Raw genomic sequence first — 20,548 nt, 5'->3', positions numbered from 1 at the left:
GAGGCCAGTACCTTATCCATTAGGCCACTGCAGCTTTAAAATAACCAAATACACCAGTTCAGGAGAAACACATGTACAGTTCTGGAGATGTGATGAAACAGTAACCTTGACCTTTGACTTCCAAAATCGAAATCAGTTCATCCGCGACTCCTAGTGGTTATGTATACAAAAAAAAAGTGATTCCCTCTAGAGGTTCAGAGATCTTGCATTCACAAGAATCAGATGTACAGACATGAAGACGCAGTCACCTTGACATTGAACCTTTGACCCCCAAAATCTCATCATTGATTTACGAGTTCTTGTGAATGTTGTTGCAAAATTTGAAGAAATTCCCTCCAGTGGGTCCTGTGTCATCACATTCACAAGAATAGGAAGTGCTTTCATACATCTAATTGCCCTTAGGTAGCTCAGTTGGTAGATCGGAGGACTATAGCGACATAAAGTTGAAATCCTTTGGTCGCTGGTTCAAGTCCGGCTTGAAAGAACCCTCTTTTCAAGAGTTTCCCTTCACGGATAAATAAAGTGATTCTGATTCTGATGTAGAGATGGACAGACGACCCACAAGCATAATAAATCAAACCTAAGATCTGGTGCTAGGTGGGGATCAAACCTGTGACCTTTGAATCTACGTTAAACTTCCCTTATTTCCCAGAAACATTCCAATTTCAGCAATTAAATTAAAATCTGACTTAATAGAAACTATAAAACTCTTACATTATGTGTGTAATTTAGCATCTTTCTCATCTTTTCTCTCATTTCTTCTTTTTTCCTCCATTTTCCACTTCCTTTTCCTCTTTTTCCTTCTTTCCTCCCTCTTCCCCTTTTTCCTCTTCTTCCCCCCCAGTCTTACAAACTAATATTCCCCAGCTTTGGCGCAGTTGGTAGAGTGGAGGACTATAGAGACATAAAATTGAAATCCTTAGGTCGCTGGTTCAAATCTGGCTCGAAGGAGCATTTTTTTTCCAGATTTTACGTTTGGGGATCAATAAAGTATTTCTGATTCTGATGTAGAGATGGACGGATGACCCAAAAGCATATTGCTTCTTGCCAAGACATAACAAGAATAAAAGAAGAGGTGGGGGAGATAGAGTTAAGCCCTGACAGAATAGAGAACTACAGACAAAAGATGTGAAATAGTGCAACCAGAGAGAGTAAGTGTGACCAGAAGAATTGGAAAAAAAACTAGAACTATAAAAGACAAACCTTTCGTCAAGAAATCTTTATTGTGTTGACATGGGCCCTCATTTTTGAAATGTGCTAAAACAGGTGTAGGTCGGGCGTACGCCGATTCCCACCCAAAGTTTGGCATTTATCAATTTGAACGTGAGCGTAGGCTGCAAAAATTCTCACGTCTGGTCTGACCTTGTGTACTTAAGTTTACGCAGACACCCTCATCACATTTAAGAGTAAACATAACACAATATAAAACTAGAGGAAGGCGGTGCAGTACAGCTCAATCCAGCAGGGGAGAGTTCTAGCCCAACCAGGCTCCTCTCTTTACCCTGTCTTTCTTAGTTACACTGTGATAGTTTTAGACTGCCGGGGGACTTCCTTTGACACACTGAGCTCCTCTCTCCTTTATCTTTCCATTTGTGTGCATCCATGTCCCAGAATTGCTTCAGTCTGTGTTACCACGTTTGCAGAGAGCGTTGTATTGTCCAGCAGAAAGGCAACAGGTGTGTTACTTTTCGACTGTGATTTATACCATAGCAGTGCAATCATTTTTCCCAGGTTTGATTTCCAGCCATCGCAGTTGCATTTACAGGTTTTGAAGCCATTTACAACATTAACATTACATGTTTTACCCAGATTTCTTCTTTTATTCAGTGATATTTCAATTTCCTTGCGGGAGTCATCCCAAAAGGATTAATAAAGATAAGTCTATGTCTATCTCGAAAAAAGTAATACAAATCTGAAAATCTTCAGGAGATGTAGCTCAGTGTTAGAGCTCATGCTTTACATGTATGAGGACCTGGCATCTCCAGCAGGTATTATGGTAGAGTCTTTAAAAGAGCTGCAACAGATATGGTTGATTACCTGTGGTAATCTGACTGGTAGGATTATAGAACGTAGTGATAGACTAGATAGCAATTAGCAGAGGATGTTTTCGATCCATTGACCTCTGGGTTATGGGCCCAGCACGCCTCCGCTGCGCCACTCTGCTCTGCTTTACATGTCCAGGGACTGGAATATCTTCAATTCACATTTTGAAGGAAGGACCAAGGTTCCAACAGTTTATGGGTTGTAAAGTTAAACATTTAGTAGACCTTGCAACTATCTTTTATGTGAGCTTCCTGATTAATCACACAATGATTATTCACATGTAACACTTGTGATTGGCTGTTGTTTAAAAATAGGGCATTGTGAGTACAGATTTAAACATCAGTAAGGAGTCTACCAAGTTGCCTCTTATCATTTTAGTTTGGACACCCAGTGAGGCTTACCGCGATGGTTTGGACTGGTAATTTCTTGTTGCATCACCCTTTCTGATTGTCAGATGGGAAATAGACTGACAATTGGGTCAATATTGTGCAATTATCTTCAAAATGTCCAACTGTGTCCACAATTACACCTGCCAGATGGGAAATAAACTGATAACTGTCTTCATGGTCTAAATGTGACAAATATTGTCGTACAATGCCCACATTGAGTCCAGATGTGTTGGTTCCTGATCCATGCTAAACCCCAAAAGATCAGAACTATGCCAAGGGCACCTGGATTTGGTAAAAGGTTATCCGCAGAGGTTTTGTCTTTAATCCAAGAGACTTCTTTAGTGTTTTTTTTACACAGAAAAGGTTGGACACAGTGCCCATTCCCCCACCCATATCTGACAATTGAAAGCTGTGGGGAAAGGAGGGTTCCAAAGCTAATAGACCATCAACAAGCAGTTCTGATGAACTATACTGGCCCATTCAGGATGAACACTGTATACTCTGACTGCAGCAACACAAGTTCAAATTTCAGTGATACCTAATTTTTATGGTGATTACGAGACTGAATGCAAAGTGTGTCTCCCCCATGTAACTCAAAGCCTATCACTTCCAGTCAATACTGTCAAATTTGGAGCTCCTTCAATAACATTAACAAGCAGGTGACTCCTCAACATGCCCCCACTAACGTACTGTTTACAGTCTAAATGACCAAGGACCTTAAACCTGTTAGCTTACTTTAAACTAGATGTGGAAAGTTGAAAGGTTGATCTTTTTCACCGGTGCTGTGGCTTAAAAACCAGGTTCCACTGATACTTGAACTCAGATCACTGGATTCAGAGTCCAGAGTGCTAACCATTACACCACGGAACCTTCACACTTCCTAAAAAGGTTTTCTATGCAGTTTATTTCATAATATCCACATGTGTGACATTAAAGGCACACAAAAATAACAACAAAGATGAAAAAGCAACAATCACTGGCCAACTTAGGTCTATTTCCAGTCTGTTGATGTCTAACAAAGTGTCTGTTGCTGCAAGTGTCTGACGTGAAATGTCTCCACCTGCTGTAGAGTAAACCTAATGACATGTTAAGTTTATTTCGTCCATAAAAATGGAAACTACAGTGCTCATACCCGCCGTAACACCCATAAAAACCAGAGTATAATACAACAAATATACTACAGTGCAAGTACATAAATACGGTAAAATAGAAACTGTAAAAAATGTACATTTAAAGTGCTTGTTTTGCTGTCTGATAGTCTGAGGTATAAAAGACAGAGCTGACCGCTTAGTTTGTGTCACAGGAGGTCTTAGTCTACCACTACGTTCTATAACCCTACCAGTCAGATTACAACAGGAGGTAATATCTGTTGCAGCTCTTTTAAAGACTCTACCATAATACCTGCTGGAGATACCAGGTCCTCATACATGTAAAGCATGAGCTCTACCACTGAGCTACATCCCCTGAAGATTTTCAGATTATTTTTTACTTTTTTCTGAGATAGACTTAGACTTATCTTTATTAATCCTTTTGGGATGACTCCCGCAAGGAAATTGAAATATCACTGAATAAAAGAAGAAACCTGGGTAAAACATGTAATGTTAATGTTGTATATGGCTTCAAAACCTGTAAATGCAACTGCGGTGGCTGGAAGTCAAACCTAGGCAAAATGCTTGCACTGCTATGGTATAAATCATAGTCAAAAAGTAACACACCTGTTGCTGTTCTGCTGGACAATACAACGTTCACTGCAAATCTTGTAACTCAGACTGAAAGTAAATGTTAAGAAATACATTCATGGAGACGTGTGGCTTCCTGTACCTATGAGATAACACAACATTGTTAATGAAGGCACATCTGCGTTTTTTTATACTGTGATGAGTCATTGTTATGCTAGAACCACAGAATGACAACTTCCATTCATGTGCATGTGCCAGTATTCAACCACCTGAAAGTCCCTGTATTTCCAGCATCAGTTGGGTTTTTAAAACACCTGCCCCGGGTTGAACTCACGACCTTCAGATTATGAGACTGACACGCTGCCTACTGTGCCAACGAGGCTATGAAAACAATTTCGATAGTTGGGAAAATTTCGTAAAAACTAACAATTTGGTCTTCATTTTTAATAAAAACAATGTATGTGGAGACCTACACTCAAAAAAATGAATAAGGGGGGTTGTGGACTTTAAATAGTTTTTTAATGTTCAGTTTAATTAAAATAAATGTATTTGTTAGGTTAAAATGTTGTTTTTGAGTAAAGTCTATATAATTGTGATTATTGTTACCTATAAAAAATATAAATATGTTGATGAATCCCAAAACATTTAATTAAAGTGAATTAGGAATGCAATACTTGGTACATCCTGCAGATGGCAGTAAGACTAAAACGTGAGATGCGTCAGAAAGATATTTGAACTCCTGACCAGACCTTCCTCGGTTAATTTTGGCGGAAAAGTTTGAGATGGTGTTCGGTGTCTGATAAGGAAAAGGTAGGTGAACATTTTCTTTCACTCAAACCTGTTTTGTAGTATATTCATGTTGAGTATGAACGTCCTTTGTGTTTCTGATGCACACTAGTGTAAAAGCAGGTGGGTCTTTGACATGTTCCTAGCAAACTTAGCTAGCTAGCTAGCCAACGTTAGCTGTATGACCCAGGTCGGTTTGCTGTGTATCCCGCTGGGCGCCGCTTATATCTCTCGTGTGTAGAGTTTCTAAACTTAGCTACTCTTTAGTAATTAGTGCTGGTGTCTCACTGTAATTAGCTCAGGTTAGTGGTTAGCTCCGGTCAGCTCGAGTGGAGCAGAGGGAGAGAGTGAACAACCGGACAAGTAATGTTGGGGAGGGGAATGCACGTGCGTTTCCAGCGATGTGGCCGTGGTGCTTTCATGGTTCACTAGTACAGTTAATCTGGCAGGACACAGCACCACAAGCAGTATGCTGTCACTTTTTATCATCCATTATTAAGCTGGACAAAGTGATTATTGTTGGTGACTTTAATATTCATGTGGATGATGTCACTTGCCAAAACGCTTCTGAATTTGTAAATATCTCTGAATCTTTTAATTTTAATCAGCATGTCTCTGGTCCTACGCACAGCAAGGGGCATACGCTTGACCTTGTTTTTTCTCATGATATGAACATTAATAATGTCTGCATTGAAGATGTATTTGTTAGTGATCACAAATGCATCCTATTTGATCTTGCTCATAATGAGGATCCCTTGCCTGTTAAACGGGCGTCCTGTTCACGTTCGATTAACCAGCTTACTGTTGAAAAATTTTCAGCCGCTTTTGACTTAAACTCTGTTTCTATCTCTGTTGACGTGGACGCATGTGTTCAGGCTTTTAATGATCATTGCACCCTGCTGTTGGACAAAATTGCACCCTTTAACATTAGAGAAATTCCCTCATTTAATTCATCCCCATGGTTGAATGACGCCATTCGTAGCCTGAGGCGTGTCTGTCGGAGAACTGAGCGTTTATGGAAAGCGACTCAACTCCAAGTCCATCGTCTGCATCTTAAAGGGCTCTTAGTAGAACTGAATGAAGCGATCAAGGATGCTAGAACCTGCTATTTTACTAATCTGATATCTACCTGTAAAAACAATCCTAAAGCTCTGTTTGAAACTATTAATAATATTGTTTCCCCTCCTGAATGTATTGTCCCTGTGTTCTCAAATGTTGACTGCAACCATTTTTTGTCTTATTTTGTGGACAAGGTCAGAGCTGTCCGGGCAAGCATTGTACCATCAGCAACCTCACCTATAGCTACTCATCAGAGACCCTCAATTCTGGACTCCTTCTGCCCCATTTCCCTGAATGATATCATTAAGCTTGTGGGCTCGATGAAACCCTCCCAAAGCCCTGTTGATATTGTTCCCACATCTTTGCTTTTAAAAACCTTACATCTTCTTGGCCCATGTTTGGTTTCAATTTTAAATTTATCTCTTCAGCTGGGTCAGGTCCCTGGCTGTTTTAAGCATGCTCTTGTGCAGCCTATTTTAAAAAAGAGCAACTTAGATGCAACTTTGTTCAAAAACTACAGGCCTATCTCGAAATTGCCTTTTATTTCAAAACTTTTAGAAAAGGTGGTTGCAAACCAACTAAATAATGTTTTGGTTGCTCATAATATTTTTGATAAGTATCAGTCTGGCTTTCGTAAAAATCATTCTACTGAGACTACCCTTCTTAAAGTCTCCAATGACATTTTGATGGCAGCTGATGGGGGTAAATGTTCTGTCCTGGTCCTACTAGATCTCAGTGCAGCATTTGATACTGTTGACCACTACACTCTGATTGATAGACTGAAAAGTGCTGTAGGCATCACTGGATCAGCCCTGGATTGGTTTTCTTCCTATCTTTCAGACAGGACCTTTGAGGTGTCCATAGGAACATACAAGTCGGACTCTGCTCCTCTGTCTTGTGGTGTGCCCCAAGGTTCTGTGCTTGGCCCCCTGTTGTTTAGTCTGTACTTGCTTCCTCTTGGAAAGATTATTGGTGGTTTTGACGAAATATCTTACCATTGTTATGCTGATGACATCCAACTGTATTTATCTTTCAGCCCTGATAGGCTAGACAAACTGACAATGTTGCACACTTGTTTAGCCTCCATTAACAAATGGATGGCGGACAATTTCCTGCAATTAAACTCAGAAAAAACTGAGGTGATGATCTTTGCTCCAGACAGCATTACCCCTAAGATTAGGCAGGCCATTGGGGCATTATCACTCTCTGATTGTAATGTTGTGCGAAATCTGGGTGTCATTTTTGACAAATCTATGTGTTTTAACAGTCATGTGAAATCCGTGGTTCGTTCCTGTTTTTTCCATCTCAGGAACATTTCTAAGATCCGTTCTGTGGTCTCTCAAAAAGAGCTGGAGATGCTTGTTCATGCTTTTATTTCTTCCCGTTTGGATTATTGTAATGTACTGTACACTTGCTTAAACAAATCTTCAATGGATAAATTGCAAGTTGTTCAGAATGCAGCAGCAAGGCTTCTGTCTAAGACCAGCAGGAGATCACATATTACTCCGGTGCTTAAGGCTCTTCATTGGCTACCAATTGGTTTTAGAGTGCATTTTAAAATTTTAATCACTACTTATAGAGCCTTGCATGGACAAGCCCCTGCTTACATCCAGGATCTACTGCACGCTTACACTTCTGGTCGTTCTCTAAGGTCTTCAGACCAAGACCTTTTAACTGTCCCCAGAACACGTTTTAAAACCAGGGGCGACCGAGCCTTTTCTGTGGCGGCTCCAAGGCTCTGGAACTCTCTTCCCTTAGCCTTGAGAGCCTTGGATTCTGTGGAATCTTTTAAAAAACACCTCAAGACACATCTTTTTAGACAAGCTTTTAACTAGCAATATGCCTTAGTATACTATGTGCTGCTGTTTATTTTGTTTTTTACTGTAAAGCACTTTGTGACCCTTCTTGTCTGTGAAAGGTGCTATATAAATAAAGTTTACTTACTTACTTACTAACGTTAGCCGCAAAGCCTGAAGAGACTGACGTGGCTCTGTCTTGCCCGCTATGCATCAACATGTTCTGCATTTAGCTCAGAAACTGGAAAGGAGCCCAGTGGTGGACCACGTTAGCTGCAACACGGAATGTTACTGATGTTTACTTTCAACGCAGTTGGTTCAGGACACCTCTGCTTATTTGTGGTAAAATTGAATTTTTTGTTACCGAGTGGTTAGATTAATTTTTACACTTTTCCTCCTGTGTTTATCTGGCTGTACTTTTTCGCGTTATTGTACGGTGACTGATTCCTGTTAACAGTTTCAGAGCTGTTGAAATTACGACTGACACTAAGCCATCACTTAACTGCTGCGCTTCATATTAAAAGCTTCACATCGGCGAACCAGTGGGATGCTTTAATTTTGAAGCAGGTACTAGAAAGGCTACGTGTTTGCATGTAAATGTACTACCAGATATTTCTGGCTATTCGGTTGGTGAAAGGACCAACAGTCAATGTGACGTTACATGCGCTGGTAAGCAGAGGTGGGTAGAGTAGCCAAAAATTTTACTCAAGTAAAAGTACTATTACTTCAGAATAATATGACTCAAGTAAAAGTAAAAGTAGTCATCTAAATAAATACTTGAGTAAGAGTAAAAAAGTACTTGATGAAAAAACTACTCAAGTAGTGAGTAACTGTTGAGTAACGTCTGATTTATTTCTTAACACAAGCATCAATCAGACAGACAAAAATACAAAATAATCATATTTAGGCAAACTATTGTTCATCCAATCAATAAAGTAAATTAAAATTAATTTATTAATTACAAAATAGCTTAAGTGAGAGACTTGTCACATTAAATTTGGATGGATACTGCATGTGCAAACCATACTGTATGTAACCTAAAAGACAAAGATCCACCTCTCCACAGCAAAAACTAAAACTACCGCTACGTCTCCTCAGGTTAGATGTTGAGTAGTTGAACACTCACATGTCCGTTTGTTTTGGTCGACACAGAAGACGCCGCATGATGTAGCTGCTGTTTCGCGCTTTCACTATGAGGCCGGGGGGTTTCTCCACGTCTGTGTTGCCTTAGCAACGGTTGATTCTTTGTTTTGCTACGACTATAAGGTGACACGTCCCGACCATAGATATATACAGTCTATGGTCCCGCCGCTGAGAACGAGTATGGTCACGTGACTGCACAACGCCGTTTGATTGGCGGAACACAGTCACGTGGTAGAGCCTTCAGCGGAAGACTCTCTCTCTCTGTCAAAATAAAACTTTAAAATGAGACGTACGCTGGGGTAAAAACAATGAGGCGTAGAATACCAAAGAGGTAAAAAGAAAAGTAACGAGCTCCTTGTAGCCTGATGTATCGGAGTAAGAGTACAGTTTCTTCTTCACTAATCTACTCAAGTACAAGTAAAAGTATAGTGATTTAAAACTACTCCTAGAAGTACAATTTTTTCAAAAACTTAAGCAAGTAAATGTAACTCGTCACTACCCACCTCTGGCCGTGACCCAGATTCCTACCGAGGTTGCTGCAGCCACCGCAACGCAGAGTACCAAGCACTATAAGATACCGACCATTTGGTATTAAAATCGCCGCGTTGTTGGGATAGCATAGTCGGAAATTGGATCCACAAATATGCTGCTATTTTCTAGGTTCCCCTAATTGATGAGTAACAACTGACAATTCCAGGGATAGTTTATCTAGTACTGCTGATTCTAAAAAGACAACAGAGAAAGCTTGATGATAGCTGTGCTTCAGTTAAATTGAAGCATTTAGAGCTGTTTTAGCACATGTTGAAAAGATATTTACGCATCATTTGGCTCCTCATATGTGTAAATTTACTGTGATAGACAGTTTGTACAGGAGTAAACTTGGAAATGAGGATCAAGTAAGTTAATAGCTAAAGAACAGAACAAATTATCCAAGAGTCAACCCTAACATCTTGTGATCTGTAGTCAGACGCATTACCCATTGCCCCACTAGCCCTACGTTCAGAGAGCATTGGGAGTACCTGGCTTTTCACACAATTGTATGCAAACAGTGGTGATCTTTGTTGGCAAGTGTACAGAAAGCCAGTCAAATCTTTGTTGTAGTCCAAAATGTGGGTCCTCCTGCAGGACCTTTATCCTAAGCTGTCCAGTTTCTATCAATGTAAAATGAAGCAGAGGATGGAACAATTTGGAGTCCTAACAGAGAACTAGCTTTACAAAGCTGCCATGAGTCAGATTCGAACCGGGGTTGTTCCGCAGCAACCCCGGTTCGCAGAATACTAACCACTATACAATCACGGCCACTTGGTAGCAGAGGGGCCTTGTTATTGTGAAAGCATAGTGGGAACTCTGAATATCACCTCTACTGATATTTTCCCGCTTTCCCTGATTGTTGACTTACAAATGAAAATTTTATGGATGGTTTATTTAGCCCTGCTGATTCTGTCCTTCAGGGACAATTTTTTTTCAAGAAAAGATGATTAGCAAGCAAAAACAGAAAAACAACAGCAAGAGCTTGATTATTGCTGTAGTTGACTGACACTTAGAGGCTTAGATGAATTTACACACATGTTGAAACGATAATTACTCATCATTTGGCTCTTTATACATGTACATTTTCTTTGTAGAGTTTGTCCTGGGGGGTAAAGTTGGAAATGACGGACAAGAGATTTAGTCGCTAAAGACAGTACGAGCTAGCCAGGAATCAGACCTGGAATCTTCTGATCTGTAATCAGACACATTATCCATTGCGTCAAAGCTGGGGAACAATAGTCTGTAAGGGGGGGGGGAGAGGAAAAAGGGGAAGAGGGAGGAAATGAGAGAAAAGATGAGAAAGATGCTAAATTACACACAAAGAAAAATCACATCTACAAAAATAAAATTTGACGGATGTGACTCCCTGATGGTCTAGTGGCTAGGATTTGGAGCTCTCACTGCCGCAGCCCGGGTTCAGTTCCCGGTCAGGACTTGACAGATACAGGTGCAACATTTGAAAGAGTAAGTTCCTAGACTTTTTTTTGGTTGATTTAGATTTGTCAAATTCTTCCTCATTAGTTTAACGCTGAACCCCAACACTTTTAAAGAGTTCCATTCCCTTTAAATCAAACCCCCGACAGCGGATGTATCCTGTTGACATCATTGATCATAAATACTTAATCTGCCTCCATTTCAATAACAATTCTTTTCATTTTTCAAACAGTAACTAAACCCCTAACCAACATTTTTTTCCAAAAAAAACAATGTCTGTGAATGTCAAGTAAGTAATGTTATTTAGATTCAGGTCCAAATTTTAACATTTTAGTGCAATGCAAAGGTGCATAACAGATTGCTTTCTACTTACCTGGAGCGATGCAAAGCAGGGGGGGCTAACTAGTCAAGGAACAGCAAGAGACTTGGTATTTAAGACTACAAACTGACTATGTGACAGATGTGTAATCTGTCATGTCCTGCCTTCTGAAGCTCTAGCCAGGCGCCATTCCTCGCCTAAAACAATGAGTTATTCCAGTAAGTGAAGAGGAAACTCACATGTACAAAGATAAATTTGGAATATATGACTCCCTGATGGTCTAGTGGCTAGGATTCGGCGCTCTCACCGCCGCGGCCCGGGTTTGATTCCCGGTCAGGGAATGGTCAGGACTTGATACACTCTAAAGCAGATCTGTACTTTTACATACATTTTCATGTTAACTTTACAGAATTTTTCTGTTGTTTTTTTTTAAATACAGAAAAGCACCAATAAATTACAAAAATAAACTGTGAATTTAAGGGACAACTAGCACGTGTGAAACCTCCTGTGGGAGTGGAACATGGATGTGTAGAGATGGGCTTTCAAACAATGCACCTTTTGACATTTTGAAATGTCACAGTAGGAAAAGCAAAGGTATAAATAAAAATGAATTATGTCTCAACTCAATTTAGATTTTTACAGTAGAAATAAGGCATTACAAAGTCAAGAAACTAGGTGCTGATAGTGAAGGGCAAATGAAGCTTTGGTGAAGCACTGAACCACTTAGAGGAATTGGTTTGAAAATGGGTTCATTACTGGAAGCTTCAGTAACAGCGACCTCGCCTGGTGAAGGGCCAAGGCTGCATCCAAATGATCCTGACAAGATAGTGGACAGGAGGCTTTAGACTAGTGACACTCACGGGATACCATTCTTTTTAAAATAAAGATTGATGGATTTGTGTATTGTTTTATTAGGTATTAGGTAAAGAGTGCTTGGGGTAACAGAGGATGTGCTTGTGTAACTATGGCCGGGGGGTATGTGGGACAGGGACCACTCATCAATTTTTATTAAGGAACATTATTTTTTCCACATGTTTGTGCATATGCACCAACAAGAGTTTGGGGTATTTGGCCTTCTTGGAGACCTTGAATAGAGTCCTCTATGGGGCTCCAGTAGGGGACTCCATAGTTCTGCTGTGGGACTTCAACGCACACGTGGGCAATGATGGAGATACTTGGAGAGGCGTGATTGGGAGGAACGGCCTCCCTGATCTGAACCAGAGTGGTTGTCTGTTGTTAGACTTCTGTGCTAGTCATGGATTGTTCATATCAAACACCATGTTCAAACACAGGGTGCTTATAAGTGTAGGTGGTACCAGAGCACCCTAGAGCAATGATTGATTTTTATAATTGTTGTGATCTGAGGCCGTATGTTTTGGACACTCAGGTGAAGAGAGGGGCGGAGCGGTCAACTGATCACCATCTGGTGGTGAGTTAGGTCAGGGGGTGGGGGAGGACTCTGGACAGACCTGGTAAGCCCTAACGGGTAGTACAGGTAAATTGGGAACATCTGGAGGAGGCCCCTGTCCAACAGACTCGCTGACTGAAAGTTGCAAGGGGGTTTCAGCTCACAGGCGCTAGGGGGGAGCAAGACGACCACGATTCAACTCATTCTAATGACTCCGAAGCTGTTCTGTTGGGTAAATTAAGCTAAAAATAAATGCATAGTTGTATAAGTTCTGTTTATTTCTTCCCAGATTGACTCCCAGGACATATGAGAAGTGTTTTACAGGAGACTGGCTCAGCTCGTACTGCTCTGTGTGTGATATCAATACATATCTGGAAGATTCATGTTCCCTTTAAGGTCCTACAACCGTTTTTAACATTCAAGCGACCTCAGTGCAGCACAAATATTCTAATAGCCCAGTTTGTTCTGAAAGAAATAATGTTGATATCTTGACTGGAGACACCATGGTTGATGTTTTACAAGCTTTTATAGAAAATAGAAGAAGACGGACAATGAGCTATGAAAATGACCTTAGGTCTCAGAGGGTTAAATAATAGGAAGTTGCTGAGCACACAGTTACTGGAGTTAGAGAAAATGACGTCCCAAACGGCGCATACTTGTGTGTACTGCTCTTGTGCAAAGACATCCATCTTTTGTTTTTATTAGATTAGATTCAACTTTATTGTCATTGTGCAGAGTACAAGTACAAAGACAACAAAATGCAGTTTGTGTCCAATCAAAAAAGAGCAATGTGATATACAAAGTACAGACAGGTGGTGCATTGGCAGGACAAGAAATATATTAGTGTTATTTTTAGTTTTTTTTACTGTTTAATAGCATTTTTTCAAGAACAATTTTCAGTCTGATTGTGAGTTGGCTAGTTAGCTAACATTAGCTTCCATGCTACATGAATAAGACAGACAGAGATGTCCCTCATCTGGTGATAGAACCCTGATTTCCCCCCCGTCCTGTTGGCTCAGAGCTCCACAGACTCAGTCCACAGGTACAAATTAGTTTGAGAGGTTGTCATCACTGAGTTGTGGTTGTGATGGAAAATGAACCAGAGTAAAAAAAAGTACACAAGTAAATGTTACACTACACGCTTGCAGCTGTCATTCTGTTCATGGAAATATCAATCTACACATTTGTGAATATTTTTTCTGTGACTTCACATTCAGAATACCGGTGTGTGAATATTTTCTACTAGTGCAAATTAAAAATCAGATTTTTTTTTACAAGCTCTCGTGTGTTTTTTCATTGTGTGACATCAAATTAAAATCACACGTGTGTGAATATTTTTGCAAGTGCAAATTTTATTTTTACAAGTCTAAATGTAAACATATAAGTTCAGATTTTTTTGTTCTGCAAGCTCTCACCTTTGGCCCCATATTTCCCTTCATATGAGTCAGAGCCAGCAGCACTAAGGAAGAGCAGCCTCTCCTACGGCGAGTGGTGGCGACCCACGGGGAAACTTTGGTTTCCCAGTCAGTTCCAGTAGTACAGGTGAGAAAGTGGTGGATAAAACGAGGACTGTGGGCCGGCGTTGTTGGTACGTGAGTGGAAATACATCCAACATGCTAACGCATATCCAACGCCATCACCCAGACATGCCAATCACTGGAACAAGACAAAAAAACTATCCAACGTCTCCTCCCTACAGTGGTTAACCAGCCTTTAGATCCAAATACAAATAGGGCCAAAAAAATCACAAATTTACCCATCACCTTCAATGCCCCGTATCCACTCGTAGAGTAACCTGGCTTCAAGTATTTGCTGTATGTACGCAAACCTTGTTACAACATGCCATCCCGTCCACCGGGACTTCAGTGTACCGTTCTACCCCTTTAATACATGTCAATCAAGCTGAGCCTGTAAAGGCCATACAGTCTGATTAGTCAAGTGGAAACACCTGTGGGAGTGGAACATGGATGTGTAGAGATGGGCTTTCAAACAATGCAAATTTTTTTACATGTCAAAGTAGGAAAAGCAAAGGTAGAAATAAAATTGAATCATGGTTTAACTCAGTTTACATTTTTACACTGGACATAAGACATTAAAGTCAAGAAGGTAGGTGTTAACCTTTTCAAGGAACCTTGTCCACCATGGACTAAACATACTTCAAGACTGACTATAACTTAGCATATTTGGTTACCTTCACACATGTTAATTTCTACATATCTGCTCCTACCACTCAGATCATATTCCATTCCTCAATGCTCCATAAAGAAGCAAAGAACAATCATCAATGACAGAGAGCATGTGAAGTGAATCATTACTCTCTGTCAGCTTCACGCTCAGAAAGGAATATCACGACTAATCATCGTGGTCAGCGAGACCAAACACTTTAGAAACACATTCCTCAAGTCAAAAACTTTAGAAATGATCCCTGAAAGTATAGTCTTGGTTAGACTGGGGGAGGGGGGGGAAACTGCATCTCATTCACTGCAGGGTGATTGTCACTCAGGGTTCAGAGGGACAGAAGCTAATCGTTACGTGCTCCAGATGACTCTGAGGTGAGAAAATCTATTTAGATCTTTAAGAAGACCGATATGTAGATTGAATTAGATTTTCAGTCACTGTTGTCTCAATACTTCAGTGTCAGCCTACTTATTCTCTCCAATAAATGCTCCAGTCCTTTCTTTGCATTAATTGGTCTCAGAATGTTGCGGGTTAACCACCACTGTTGATTATTGGGTACAAAAAGCACTCAAGATATGTATTTATATCATTTTTTTAAATGTCTCCAAATAATGTTAAAAGTTAGTTTTTGGTAATTTTTAGTATTCGCTGGTTTATTAAGTCAATTCGGCGATGACGTCACACTGGGGAGCGAAGTCTCAGCCTGGCACTAGAACTACGGCAACTGACTGGGATGAGGAAGAGGAGGAAAAGCCAGAAGCCAAATAATTAACGAAATAACGAAACGGGCATATTTGTGTTAACCATGACATGTGGGACAACAATGGGACGGTTGGGTTTAGGAAGCAATAACGGCACTTCTTTTTCCCACAGCCCTCTTTTTTTTAGAAGCGTGGGTAGCTCAGTCGGTACAGCATTAGACTTTTATTCTGAGGGTCCAGGGTTCAAGTCCCTGTTCAGGCGTGCAGTTGCACATTTTGCTTGATGCCATGATAAATTGTACACTTTGGCAATCCTTAACACTTTCAGACACTGTATCATTTAAGTAACATGCACAAGTCTTTAAAAAGAAATGTGACTGTTTTTTATGCAGGTTTGCATCATAACAATGCGGGTGCTATCTCTAATGAACAATGGGCAACCTACATCCATCTTGATAGCACCCAAATCTCTGTGCTGATCTCCCTGCTTGGATGGCAAGTCATCTGGTGGATTTTTTCCATCAAGAGGAAGCTGATCAAGAGGGAGAGTTGTTTTATTGTACCAACTAGCAGTAAAGTTTATTTGTCTGGAGCCATAAAATTGCATTAGGTTATCAACGTTTTCAGCGAAAAAGAATACCACAGCTCCAGTCCCTGGTAAGGCAACAGCTTTATTGTGTGATATGTATGAAGTGCTCGCTATTGTCATCTGTCATGCAGGTTTGCTGGATGTTCACAGTCTGCTAGTCGCCATGATGAGTTGTGACTTTGAGCTTTTTAATTAACCTTTTTGGCCAATTTTCAACCAGTTTGTGCAATAACATTTGGTGTTGCATTGTGCAAATTATGGTCTACCCTCCTGCTGTCCAGAAGACTGTGATCATGGCAACAGCTCAATGGTCTTCATTTACTTGCACTTTAATCTGTAGTTCAGCAGATTGTTTTTTCCACAGTCAGTTGCTTTTGAAGCCTGGGTAGCTCAGTTGGTAGAGCATCAGACTTTTAATCTGAGGGTCCAGGGTTCAAGTCCCTGTTCAGGCGTAGAGTTGCACATTCTGCTGGATGAGTTGTCCATTTTGCATGGACATGGACAAATTCAGACACTATCATATCATGTGTGTTCCATGCGCAAGTCTTTACAAAGAATTGTGACTATTTTTCAAGCAGGTTTGTATCATAACAATGTTACTGGTAAGTCTAAATGAACAATGGGCAACCTACATCCATCTTGCTAGCACCCACATCTCTGTACTCATCTCCCTGCTTAGATAGTATGTCTAAGGACCATTATACCGTTATAGACCATTTATGGGCTATATCCCTTTTCATTGGTTTGCTACCACTCTTAAATCATTCCTTTCATTGTATCAATCTCAGAAATAACCAAAGAATGACAAATTTCATTCATGTGCTTGTGTTCAACCACCTGTCACTGCATTTTTAGCAGCAGTAGTGTTTTTTTAGTTCTTTTGAAACACCTGCCCTGTGTGAGGGTTGAACTCACGACCTTCAGATTATGAGACTGACGCGCTGCCTACTGCGCCAACGAGGCAACAAAAGACATTGCAATGGTTGGGAGAATCTTAGAAAAACTAACAATTTGGTCGTCAATCTTAATAAAAACAATGTATGTGGAAACCTATGTACTCACACAAAGGCTAAGATCAACACTAGATGCTTTATAATGACCCCATGAAAAGGGGAGACAAAAGACTGTGTGCAAAGGTTGCATACATGTATGCATGGTGTATGCATGGATGAGTGTGAGGTATGGTGTCAGTGATTTATGCTGGACAGTGTAAAACTAACAAAGATGAGCGGGAGAGGTGCTGGACTGAGAGACCTCTAGGGCAATCACAGATGCACAACCAATAATTAAACACTACTGAGTGAATGTGTTCAGAAAATGAAGAACATTGTTCAGAAAGCTTAATGAAGCTTCATTTGACCATAACTATTAACCACCTGAACCTGGTAAAAGGTATGAGGTACTCCTGCATAGCTAGCCAGTGATTTACCTCCTGTAGGTGGTGGTCGGCATGCCAACGAGGCTTGGAAATTTGCAGATGGTGATTCAGAGGAGATGTAACAGTTTAAAGTTTAAAGTAACTTAATTTTGGAGGTCAAAAGTTCAATGTCAAGGTGACTGTGTCCTCATGTCTGTCTATCTGATTCTTGTGAATGCAATATCTCTGAACGCCTAGAGGGAAGCACTTTAAATTTGGCATACATAACCACTAGGAGTCGCGGATGAACTGATTTCGATTTTGGAGGTCAAAGGTCAAGGTTACTGTTTCATTACGTCTCCAGAACTGTATATGTATTTCTCCTGAACTGGTGAGCTTTGGAGATGTAAGGCCCCTGTGGCCTAATGGATAAGGCACTGGCCTCCTAAGCCAGGGATTGTGGGTTCAAGTCCCATCTGGGGTGAATTTCAGCAGATTGGCACAATGGAAGTGTCCTGGGCCTCTGACACAGAGGTTCAGGGATTGAAACCATCCTCTGCTGACTCTGATTTTTAACTGCTGCTACTGTTGACAGCCCATGAAAAGTGGCAAGTCATGTTCTGGCAGATTAAAAAATTGACATACAGGATCCTGTAGTAATGCTGACTTTCCAGTGATGTGGTTGGGCTGTTTACAGGTCTTGATCATATCCATTGGTTGCATGGACGGGACATCAATACACCGGTTCTAGCACCTGGTCGCTGTCTTGTCTTTGTCGTTCGACGACTATTTGGGCTCACACCTTAACACACCTGAAGCATCTCAGCCTAAAATCACGCTGCACCTCAAAGGACTCTCAAGCACTCCCAGCTGTGCTTTTGCAGAAGAGCGCCTTGTTTTCTTTTAGCTTGGGAAAAGGCTTTAGCTTATGACAAGGTAAACAGATTGCACCATTGTGCTACTCATTAGTGTGTCCACTTCAGTTATGTATTGAAGCACATCCTTAGAGCGAATGGCCCTCATTTATTAACCTAACGTACGACAGGCTTCACGTGAGATTCATGAAACGTTCGTATCACACCAATCAGAGCGTAAGAATGATCGTACATTGATAAATGCAGCGGCTAGAAACGATTGTTATTTAAATATCACGCCCCACTATATTCTCAGTTTTGAGGCCTCGCCTCTATTATTTATGACATGGCCAGACATAATCCGGCTAAGAAGCGGCACTTTTCAGAGGTGGGGATTTAAAGCCTGACATCCCAGGTGCTCTGGTGCAGCCAGATACCACCAGGCCCAGGGGAATATGCCGCCTAAGAAAAATGCAATCCTACCCGATGAGAAGAATAAACATTGTGAAAATAACAAAAATATGAATACATTAAACATATACGGGCATTGAACATATTGCTGCAGTCTCAGTCTTTGGATGGTATAGGTAGCGCCCCGTCAGACATGTCATGATATAGCAGGTTCTCATGACTGAGAACCTACTATATCATGACATGTTTAATTTACCATATAATAATTTTTGAGACAGGTCCTACTAAAGATCTGTTGTATCAGTCAGGACGGCCGAGTGGTCTAAGGCGGTGCGTTTAGGTTGCAGTCGCCACTGGAGTTGTGGGTTCAAATCCCACTTCTGACAACTAGTATTTTCATTTGGAACTAATGTCTAAGAGTTGATATTGGGAATAAAGAACTTAGCAGTTCTTTGTATTTAAGAGGAAATGAATGTGCATGAGAAACGCAATTCCAAGTGCAGCGATTTGTGAGCATCTTTATTGTCAACACATGTAAAGTTCCTTAGGGGCCCGTAGTGGATGAAATGGTAAAACACTTGGCCCTGGATGCATAGAATTCCTGCCATATTGAGAGACAAAGTTTGGGTGTCCTGAAAAAAGGGTCTTGAACTCTATCTCGCCGACCTCTTTTTTTTACTGTTTCTTGTTATGTCACGGCAAGAAGTATTATGCTTTTGAGTCGTTTGTCCATCTCTACATCAGAATCAGAAATAAAAAAAAACATCAGATATATGCAGTCTCTGTGGCGCAATAGGTCAGCGCAGTCGGCTGTTAACTGAAAGGATGGTGGTTCAAGTCCACCCAGGGATGTTTGTTGCTTAAATAATCTGGAGTAAGCCAACTCTAGGGTATATCATTCTGCAGGTGAATATAGAGCAGCCCAAAGATAACCCAAGTGGCGTTACCTTTATCTGAAGGTACAGTTCTGAAAACCATGTACTGTACATATTAATCTTTACGGTCATTGGTATGCAGGTCACTTGATGTAATACAATCAAATACATAAGGCCAGACAGAGACAAAAAGTGAGAGAAAAGAAAAAGAGACTAGCTGTCAATAGGATAACCAGTTGAGATTGTGTGCATCTTTGAGAACTGTAAGTCATATAACTGACGTTGTCAGTTCATTTAAACTAATGAGGAAGAATTTGACAAATCAAAATTCAGTCCAGTAACTTATTCTTTCAAACATCACACCTGAGTCTCTCAAGTCCTGACCATTCCCTGACCGGTAATTGAACCCGGGCCACGGCGGTGAGAGCGCTGAATCCTAGCCACTAGACCATCAGGGAGTCACATCTATCAAATTCATCTTTGTAGATGTGAGTTTTCTTTTCACTTACTGGAATGACTCATATTGTTTTAGGCGAGGAATGGCGCCTGGCTAGAGCTTCAGAAGTAATACTTACCATGAAATATGTCTTGTCCTTCACGCACGTAACGCTGTGCAATCTGACCAGCAGCTAAACACCTTCCACCATCAAGCACTGGCGACTGGGATCCTTGTAACACGTTTATTTGAGTAACAAAGGGTGAAACTGGGAGAAAACACAATGACCAGTTACTTAGATAGTAATGAGTCACAGATATTAAACAAAGATAATTGTAAAAACAATATAACTACACAACAGGCTAGCAAAAATGTAAGATGAAATAAAGAAACACGTAATGTATTGATATACAGTGTACGTAGTATAACCTATGTTGGGTATCTAAATAAACTAAGATATACTTACATGTGGCATTACCCAAGATAAAAGTGGCAAACTAGCTTACTGAAGTACACCGTCAGTTAGGGCTGAACAATATTGTGTTTTAGCATTGACATCG

The 20,548-nt window shown here is 40.6% G+C and overlaps 4 non-coding genes across 4 annotated transcripts; 3 read left to right on the top strand and 1 right to left on the bottom strand.

Moving 5' to 3' along the window:
- Positions 1-11,448: 11,448 nt before the first annotated feature.
- On the top strand, positions 11,449-11,520 carry trnae-cuc (transfer RNA glutamic acid (anticodon CUC)). Its single transcript has one exon. It is a non-coding gene; the product is annotated as a tRNA-Glu (tRNA).
- Positions 11,521-14,812: 3,292 nt separating this feature from the next.
- LOC116682413 (small nucleolar RNA U3) lies at positions 14,813-15,028 on the bottom strand. The gene has a single exon (XR_004330423.1). It is a non-coding gene; the product is annotated as a small nucleolar RNA U3 (small nucleolar RNA).
- A 1,406-nt stretch (positions 15,029-16,434) lies between these two features.
- Positions 16,435-16,507, top strand: trnak-uuu (transfer RNA lysine (anticodon UUU)). Its single transcript has one exon. It is a non-coding gene; the product is annotated as a tRNA-Lys (tRNA).
- A 1,316-nt stretch (positions 16,508-17,823) lies between these two features.
- trnar-ccu (transfer RNA arginine (anticodon CCU)) lies at positions 17,824-17,896 on the top strand. Its single transcript has one exon. It is a non-coding gene; the product is annotated as a tRNA-Arg (tRNA).
- The last annotated feature ends 2,652 nt before the right edge of the window (positions 17,897-20,548 follow it).

The sequence above is a fragment of the Etheostoma spectabile genome, unplaced genomic scaffold (assembly GCF_008692095.1).
Source record: "Etheostoma spectabile isolate EspeVRDwgs_2016 unplaced genomic scaffold, UIUC_Espe_1.0 scaffold00018788, whole genome shotgun sequence".
In the NCBI taxonomy this organism is placed as follows: domain Eukaryota; kingdom Metazoa; phylum Chordata; class Actinopteri; order Perciformes; family Percidae; genus Etheostoma; species Etheostoma spectabile.
This window is presented reverse-complemented; position numbering and strand designations above follow the sequence as displayed.